Source organism: Mus caroli, chromosome 7, assembly GCF_900094665.2.
Source record: "Mus caroli chromosome 7, CAROLI_EIJ_v1.1, whole genome shotgun sequence".
In the NCBI taxonomy this organism is placed as follows: domain Eukaryota; kingdom Metazoa; phylum Chordata; class Mammalia; order Rodentia; family Muridae; genus Mus; species Mus caroli.
In genome coordinates this window covers 129190114-129198152 of record NC_034576.1, presented here as the reverse complement: position 1 = coordinate 129198152, position 8039 = coordinate 129190114, and the positions used below count along the sequence as shown (strand labels likewise).

Sequence of the window (8039 nt, the reverse complement as noted above, 5' to 3'; positions counted from 1 at the left end):
GACTCACTCTGTAGACCAGGCTGGCCTCAAAACCAGAGATCCACCTGCCTCTGCCAAGTTTTGGGATTAAAGGTGTGCGCCACCATTACCTGGCAGGTGTCTTTTTTTTTTTTTTTTTCCCCATGTTTATCCCTTACACCCTCGTGACCCAGGGCCAGAGAGAGCAGGGTTTAGGAAGCCAAAGAGCAGCATTTATTCTGGACTCCAATAGATTCATCATCCACGGAATGAGGGCAAATCCTGTGCTGGCTGGGGCCCTGTGGTTCATGGCTCCTTGCTTGCCTGTGCCTTCCTCAGTCTCAAGGTAGACAGGCTGTGTCAGCGGCTCTGGAGGGTACCAGAGCTAGGTGGATACATGGACCCAGGGCAGAAGGAGCAAGAAGTAAAAGATGCATATCCATCACTGCAGAGGGATGCTACTTGCTACCGGCCATGATCCCGAGGTAAGACGCGGTGAGCAGCATCATCACCTCGGGCTGCCTCCCTGGTGGTTGCAGAACCATATCACATAGTGCCTGGCTGGGTGGACAGTTCCACTAGGCACTGGCAGAGCCCACGCAGGCTCAGTTCCTCTGGAAACCAAGAAAGAGGAGGGAGGCACTGGTGGGGAGGGGGCACCAAACAGTGTACACATCACCCATCTCCCAACTCCTTTATACTTGCTTTGATCCAGTCCCCTCCATCCCCAGTCTCTAGGTGGCCATACCAATATCCAGATAGCTGACATGGAAAGCCTGCTCCTCAGAGAGCTCACTGAGGACACTGCAGCAGGCAGATCCCAGAGCCCCTAGAGAGCCCACGGAGCAACCACGAAGGGACAGGATCTTTTCTCCCACAGAATTCCGCAAGGAATCCCAGGCGCAGCCTGGCCCACGATTCCTCAGTCCATCCAAGCAAGAGCTCACGCCAATGGAAAAATGGCGAATCAGGCTCTGCCTCGTTGCCATCCCGGGTGTCCAGAGGTACCGTGCACTCGAAAGAGCATCTTAGCTGCTGCGTTACGCTTTGCCAGCTTTTTGGAAGTGCCACTGTCAATCTCAATGAAACGCTCCACCCGGCAAGTCATGGTGAACTCTTTGCGGTGAGCAGGCCCAGACTCCTGGGTCACCATGTACTCTGGCAAACGCCAGCTTTTTGCACCACCAGCTCCTGTTTAGTACAGCAGATGGAACAGGGACAGCAGCTTCTGCAGCCACGACAGGGGTGTCGTCAGGCAGTGAAGAGTCTAGGAGAGAAAAAGAACTGCTGTCCTCCAGGGCTGGTTCCAGCATGGCTCTCTGCTTTGAGGTGTTTGAGGGCCACCTCAGCTGCCTTGTGCTTGGCTGCCTTCTTGCTGGGGCCCTGACCTGGGCAGCCTGCAGCCTGTAGTAGTGCCGGAGCCCTGATCCTCTTCACTCATTCTCTCCTCCGTCCCTGCGGGTGCCACTGTGACTACAGCCTCCACGCATGCCAGTACACCGCCGACGAGCTTGGGCCGGGATCAAGCCCGGAGTTGCTGGCAGGTGTCTTTTAAAAATGATTTCCTATTTATTGATCTCTAGGTTGCAGATACTTATTGTACGAGCCAAAGTTATGTTTTTAAGTTTTAATTACTGTGCCTAAGAGGTTCATAAGACAAAAATGCCTCTAACCTGTGTGCCCCTGGCCTAAGGACAGATAGTTCCTGAAATGCTGGATGCTATTGTTAAATTAGATTAGATAACAAAGCATTCATTTGTCCCCTAAACAAGTTTGTTTGACCCGACTCCTCGATGTGCTTGATCACATGTAAGTGGGAGGTATGTAGATAGAAACTACATCAGAATATATGCTTGGCCCTGATTGGACCTAGTGGGTAGTGTTTGCCTTTGTAAGCCTCTGCCAAATGTAACTTGTCGCTGTTTTCTGAGAACCCAGATAAGAATCTAGCCAGACGAGATGGCTCAGCGGGTAAGAGCACTGACTGCTCTTCTGAAGGTCCTGAGTTCAAGTCCCAGCAACCACCTGTAATGAGATCTGACGCCCTCTTCTGGTATGTCTGAAGTCAGCTATAGTGTACTTACATATAATAAATAAATCTTTGGGCCCGAGCAAGCCAAGGTCCTAAATTCAATTCCCAACAACCACATGAAGGCTTATAACCATCTGTACAGCTACAGTGTACTCACATACATTAAATAAATAAATCTTAAAAAAAAAAAGAATCTAGCCAGAGACCAAAATTCTCGTGGTTCTGCGTTCTACCTCTCCTAGTGGGGTGCCCAGGCGCTACAGGTACACCAGCTCAGAGGGCAGGGCAAGGTCTGGAATAAGTGGGGTTCAAAGTCGGCCTCTTCCCTCTGGTGTTGAGGTTTGGTCTTCTGCTGTGTATTGCAGTGCTAAGTGCAGACCTCCAAGACCTGGTTGCCCCAGGGACAAGAGAATCTGCATATAGACCCAAGTGACACTGTGTGACCTTGCCCCCAAGTTATTTCTGATTGGTGAATAAAGATGCCTACAGCCAATAGCTGGGCAGAATTGAGATAGGCGGGGCTTGGTATTCCAGGCCTTGGGGGTCAGAGGAGACCATGAGGGAGGGAGAAGGTGAAGGAGGAAGAGGAAGATGCCAGGTGTTAGGAGTCAAGAAAGCATGGTGGAGAGGGCTGGCCAGTTGGAGCTAAGAGCAGCCCAGGTGAAGCATAGTAAGTAATAACTCAGGCTTATCCATAGGAAATGGGTCTTAATAGCATAGAGGGTTGATATCTGCCCAGCTCTAGTGCTGATTAAAGTTTATTGTAAATAATAAAAGTTGTGTGTCTTTTATCAGGGAACTGAATGATCAAGGGTGGGGTAGAAATCCCGGATTGGGATTAAATAATTTCTACCACACGCTGAGATGTCAGATGTTGCTATACTCCAGCCTAAAGAGAGTGAAGGGAGTCTGGAACAAATAGGGTCCAAAGGGCTCCAGTCCACACTCTCTCCTCACAGCAGCTTGTCCTAGCAGCTTGCCGCATTAGCCACGGCTTCGTTGTAGCCACATCCCATCTCTTGCTTAGTGACTTCGGCTCCGGCTTCTGCTTACTGGCTGCAGCTCAGCTCATCACTACTGCTGCCTCTAGCACTGGGGCTGCGATGGTAGCAGAAGAGATCCGGCTGCCTGTCCTGTTCAGTCTTCCCCTTAGAGAGTTGCAACACTTTGGCCATTCCAGCCAGGCCAGAGCCATGAGGACCCTTTCCTTCTAGCTGGACTAGAGATCCTCAGATTGCATCCTGTCTCCCCTGAGTGGCCTGCCAGCAGTTGCTCCCTAATCCCAGCAGCATGGCAGACATGCAGTCAGACACTCAGTAAAGACAGCCAGGCTCAGGGGACCCTTGGGTGAAATAATGTGTGCGCTTTATTCCGTGTGGACAGGGACTGTACGAACCTTGGGGAGTGGGGTGGAATTTGGGGGTGGTAAATACATTCTATTGGCCAAGGCTATTCCATGATGCTCTATTTGCACGGGGAAGAATTCCAAGCGCTGTGCTGCCTGACTGATTGCTTGTGATCACCTATTTGGGTGTTGTAGTTCCAAGCCCTGAAGCAGGCATGAAAACAGAGAAGACGCTAACTCTACACCTGCCGGTCTCAAGCTCTGAGATTTCTCGAATTTGAGCTTGCTGCACTTCATGGGATTCATGCTGGTTCCTCTTGCAGCACAGTTCTCATGTCCCACAATACTGACCAGTACATGATTAAAACTCGATTCAAATTTGGCTCAAAATTGTGGTAGTTGAAGGGCTCTAGTAGGCTGGAGCATGGCAGCCATGCCTCCAACGGGTTTTGCCTTTTACCCCTCCCGCCTTGCTAAACCGTTAGATTACATTCCTGAAACTAGTAATAGGCTTTTTTTTTTTTTTTTGCCAATGTAATAAACCAGTTCAGGCTGAATTAAAAGTATAAAAGCAGGCATTTTGAGGGCAGCTCTTGGGCGGGTTCTCTGGTCTCAGAAAACAAGGCTAGGAAAATCACCTTGCATCAGGGAGGCAGAGGGAGGGGAGGAGCAAGAGAAAGCGACAGACAGCATGCGCAGAGAACATAAGGAGAAGAGATCTGGGGCGGTGGCTGTAAAAGTACTATTTGGAGCTTTTCTATGCCTGCCCTTGTTCTGAAATAATGATGCAGAGACCAGGTGATGTGTTAGAATAGTGGCTCACGTCTGGACATACCACACCAGGCCGAAGCAGTTCCACGTGGAAGAGGTTCACTGGGGACAAAGAGGGGGAAAGAGAGAAAGACAAAGGGAAAAGGGGGTCAAAGGTGGGAAGGTTATGACTTTTATTTAGGCTGTGACGTAACCTGGTAACCTGGTCGCAGGTAAGTGTGGGAAGTGGACTCTGGGAAGGTATGTGGTTGTCATAGCAACGGGTGTCACCTATGTGTGACATCCTGAGTTTGGAGCCCATCTGCAAAACTGGTCTTTTGATGTCAACACCGGGTGTGTTAATTAAAAAGCACTATAGCTGGGCGGGGTTCACATCTATTCTATCCCTATCTACTGCCTACTACCCAGCCCTTGCCACCTTTGAAGCAAACTTCATAAGGAGATTCTTGATGTTCATCATCTTCTTTGAAGAACGGGGTGCATATAGCAGGGGTTCCTAAGGAGCCTCCTGATTCCAGGGAGTGCTTGTTAGCACCTGCCACCAGGGTCTGTCTAAGTTTGGATTCTGTGTTTAACACGTGGGACACCAAACATAAAAGTACTGTTTGGGACTTTTCTATTCCTGTCCTTGCTCTGAGATATTGACAGGGAGATCTGGTGTATTTATTAAAAAGCTTCTTGCACTATAGCTCGGCAGGATTCATATCTATTCTAACCTGACTATGCTGCCGACTGCCCAGCCACATGCTTGTTACCTGCCATCCTATCCTTGCCCTGGCTGCTCCTGCTCCATCCATCCTCCTGAGGTGAGACAAAATTCCTGAGACAAAAATGCCAAGGTCCAACAATCAAAATCCATTATTTGACTAATATGTCCAATCAGGATTTACTAGCTCATCCTAGGACAGACCACCCCTCTTATTTTTAAAGATCCACTCCTGCAAAAGCACCTGTTTGCTGCTGCTGCTGCTGCTGCTTGCTGTCTGTCTTTGCATCATTTCCCAGCCCTTGTTTGCCCCTCGGGGATAGTAAGTTTCTTTTGAGCTGAGAACTTGGTGACTGGGTGTGTCCGGTACTGACTCCAAAGGGGATAACCTATCTTATTCTCGACCAGGGGGATTGTGGTGGTTTGAATGTGCTTGGCCCAGGGAGTGACATTATGAGGAAGTGCGGCCTTGTTGGAGGAAGTGTGTCACTATGGGAGTGGGCTTTGAGGTCCTCCCCCTACCTGCCTAGAAGACAGTCTTCTCCTGACTCCCTTCAGATCAAGATGTAGAACTCTCAGCTCCTTCTTTAGCTCCATGTCCTCCTGGACACTGCCATGATTTCTGCCATGATGATAATGGACTGAACCTCTGAAACTGTAAGCCAACCTCAGTTAAATATTGTCCTTTATAAGAGTTGCCTTGGTGTCTCTTAGCAATAGAAAGCCTAAGACAGGGATTAACACTTATAAGTTCAAAAGGGTCAAAGAGAGAAAATACATCAGACATCTGACTCATGAAGGAGCTGAGACCTCCCTGTCCCAGAACCATTATATTATCCTGCATCTCGATGTCTTCTTAAGAGGGAGAACTGTGGTTGGTCTTTGCTACTTTGTGGGTTCTTTTCCCACTCGTGTTTTGTTTTGTTTTGTTTTGTTTTTCAAGACAGGGTTTCTCTGAACACTGTGCAGCCCTGGCTGTCCTGGAACACACTCTGTAGACTAGGCTGGCCTCGAACTCAGAAAACCGCCTGCTTCTGCCTCCCGAGGGCTGGGATTAAAGGCGTCTTTTCCCACTCTTTATCCCCCTCTCCCGGATTTCTTCCCCTAATACTAGACAGAGAGGAAGGATGGAGGGGGGCGAATATCCTGGAGTCTAATTTCTTTCCTTTTGTTTCTGCTTTGACCATGGCTACTAACAAACCATACCAGTGTTCCCAAACCACCAACAAACTCCTACTACACCTCTCAGGGACCCTAGCATTTTGTTCTGGTTTGGTTTTTTTTTGGGGGGGGTGTTGTTTGTTTATTTTTTCGAAACAGGGTTTCTCTGTATAGCTCTGGCTGTCCTGGAACTCACTCTGTAGACCAGGCAGGCCTCAAACTTAGAAATCTGCCTGCCTCTGCCCCAAGTGCTGGGACTAAAGGCATGCGCCACCACCACCACCTGGCTGACTGTAGCATTTATATACCCTCTGTAAAGTTCCCAAAATTCCAAATGTCACACAATTGCAAAAATTATCAGCAACTGGCAAAACCACACTTCTGCTAGAGCACGAGGCAAATCATAGTCGGCTGCTGCAGACAGTCCCAAGCAGCCCCATATCGTATACCTGGAGTTAAAATGAAAGCATATTCTGATAGTGTTTCTCTGTTCTTTAAAGAAACTAAAACTCCAGAATTCTCAAAAACTGTCATTACAGAGAATACTTACCAAGCTTTTCAGATTGTCTGCCCCCATCTGCAGACACATACACACTGGCTATGAATATGTCCATCCGTGTGCCCAGTCTTATAGAAAAACAGATGCCTTTTTGCATATGGGTAATGTTAGAAAATTGCCACAAGTTATTTTTAGTCATGAGAAACTGGCTCTAGACCTGGGATTTGACCTTCTCACTTATGACTCAAGCATGTTTGTCTCAAAGTTTCCTTCTTGGTGCCTGTCCTGAGTCAGACTGGTATCTCGGTTCTCTGACAGGGAGAAGGAGAAGAGCAGAGCAGGACAGGAAAGAGGCATCGTGCACACGAGAACAGCCAGGTGGTAAACTGTGTCCAGTAGACGCTCCTACTGCTTATCATGGTACAACGATGTCTGTACTAAATCTAGCTAGTAGGATGTTCATATGTGGAAAGATAAAAGGGACAGCGTGCCTAAAAATATCTCTATAATAACATAATTTTTTCATTGAAAAACGTTTTCACCAGGCAGGGGTGGTGCATCCCTTTAATCCCAGCACCAGGGAGGCAGAGGCAGACAGATCTCTAAGTTCGAGGCCAGTGTGGTCTACAGAGCTAGTTTTAGGGCAGCCAAAGCTACACAGAGAAACCCTGTCTTGAAAACAAAACAAAACAAAAAAAATCCCAATGTTTTTTTCATACAATATGTGTTGATGTTTCCTTCAGTCTTTCCCAGCTCCCCTCACCTCTCCCTCTCAACCTTATGTTCTTCTCTCTGTCATTCTTAAAAAAGAAAAAATCAAAATTGAAACCAATAAACATATTGTTTTCATGACCCCATGTGCGTGCACACACACATCAAAAGACCAAAAAAATAAATTAGACAAAAATTCCAAAATAAAGAAACAAAAAGTCTATAAAAATACCATTGAGGTGTTTTTGTATGAGCCAACTGTTCCTGGCCATGGGGCCTGCTGTGAAGTGTGCTTAGTAGGTCCACTGAGATTCTAATGTGAAGTGTGTCTAGTAGGTTCACTGAGACTGCCATGAAGTGTGTTTAGTAGGTCTACTGAGATTCTGATGAAGAGGCAGTGGCCATCAGCTGCAGTGACTTGGTTAGGGTTGGCAGCTCATGTCCACACCCCCACTCAGTCTGAGCTGAACCTATGCAGGGCTTTGGCGTGTTGACACAGTTCAAGTGTGCATCTGTCCTCTTGGATCTCAGAGGCCCTGTCCCCTTGGTGTCACCCCAGCTCTTGCAATCTTTCTACCTTCTCTTCTGCATCAGCGGACATCTTTGAGGACGGAGTGCTGTAACCCTCCAGCATCATAGCTTTAACAGTGCTCTCTCAGCTCTGTCTCTTCGATGCTGTAAACATTGAAGTTTAATAAAGATTATGAAGCCGGGCGTGGTGGCGCACGCCTTTAATCCCAGCACTCGGGAGGCAGAGGCAGGGGGATTTCTGAGTTCGAGGCCAGCCTGGTCTACAAAGTGAGCTCCAGGACAGCCAGGGCTATACAGAGAAACCCTGTCTCGAAAAACCAAAATA

The 8039-nt window shown here is 48.1% G+C and overlaps 1 pseudogene; it reads right to left on the bottom strand.

Annotated features, from left to right (window-relative positions):
* Positions 1-416: 416 nt before the first annotated feature.
* Positions 417-1399, bottom strand: LOC110299469 (annotated as a pseudogene).
* Positions 1400-8039: the final 6640 nt, after the last annotated feature.